The following is a 1,250-nucleotide window of genomic DNA, read 5'->3' as shown; positions in this document are numbered from 1 at the left end:
AAATAAGTTTGGTCCAGCCAGAAAGACCTCTTGTAGTCCACCTCGTGCGGAAAGAGGGATGAACTTCCACAAGGAGAAACATGAGTTTTCAACTTTCTTTAAACATCTTGTTTGCAGACTGCATGACAAGCATTTAGAGGCCATGAGTCTGCTTTCAACCAGACAGAAATGCCTTGCTTCAAGGGAAAACTGTGTGTGCTATCTAGTGCACCTACCAAAAGTCCGTGGGAGTGAGAGTCTAGAAAGAAAGAAAAGGGGCGTCTCTCTCTTTCCGCCGCTCAAGATGCCGAAATGAAAGAAGGCCAAGGGGAAGAAGGTGGCTCCGGCCCCTGCTGTCATGAAGAAGCAGGAGGCCAAGAAAGTGGTGAATCCCCTATTTGAGAAAAGGCCTAAGAATTCTGGCATTGGACAGGACATCCAACCCAAAAGAGACCTCGCCCACCTTGTGAAACGGCCCCGCTATATCAGGTTGCAGCGGCAGAGAGCCATCCTCTGTAAGCGACTGAAAGTGCCTCCTGCGATTGACCAGTTCACCCAGGCCCTGGACCGCCAAACAGCTACTCAGCTGCTTAAGCTGGCCCACAAGTACAGACTAAAGACAAAGCAAGAGAAGAAGCAGAGGCTGTTGGCCCCAGCTGAGAAGAAAGCTGCTGGCAAAGGGGACGTCCCCACTAAGAGACCACCTGTCCTTCCAGCCAGAGTTAACACCGTCACCACCTTGGTGGAGAACATGAAAGCTCAGCTGGTGGTGATTGCACACGACGTGGATCCCATCAAGCTGGTTATCTTTCTGCCTGCCCTGTGTGGTAAAATGGGGGTCCCTTACTGCATTACCAAGGGGAAGGCAAGACTGGGACGTCTAGTCTACAGGAAGACCTGCCCCAAAGCTCAAAAAGGCAAAGGCTAAAGAAATTCCCACTAAACTGGGTTAAATGTACACTGTTGAGTTTTCTGTACATAAAAATAATTAAAATAATACAAATTTTCCTTAAAAAGCTAAGGCACACCAAGCCCTAGGCATTCCACTGAGTTCCGATATAAGGATGCTCTTATAGTAACTGTAATTTATTGCATTGCAGTTATTTGTAAATCTGCAATTATGTATGTCAATCTTTTCTTAGACTAAAATGCTTCTTAAGAGTGCAGTCTTTGAGGCCGGGTACGGTGGCTCAAAGCACTTTAGGAGGCTGAGGCAGGTGGATCACGAGGTCAGGAGTTCGTGACCAGCCTGGCCAACATGGTAAAACCCC

At 47.9% G+C, this 1,250-nt stretch overlaps 1 pseudogene; it reads left to right on the top strand.

The window, feature by feature from the left end:
- The first annotated feature begins 283 nt into the window (after positions 1–283).
- On the top strand, positions 284–907 carry LOC112133015 (large ribosomal subunit protein eL8-like; annotated as a pseudogene).
- Positions 908–1,250: the final 343 nt, after the last annotated feature.

Source organism: Pongo abelii, chromosome 3, assembly GCF_028885655.2.
Source record: "Pongo abelii isolate AG06213 chromosome 3, NHGRI_mPonAbe1-v2.0_pri, whole genome shotgun sequence".
Lineage (NCBI taxonomy): Eukaryota > Metazoa > Chordata > Mammalia > Primates > Hominidae > Pongo > Pongo abelii.
This window is presented reverse-complemented; position numbering and strand designations above follow the sequence as displayed.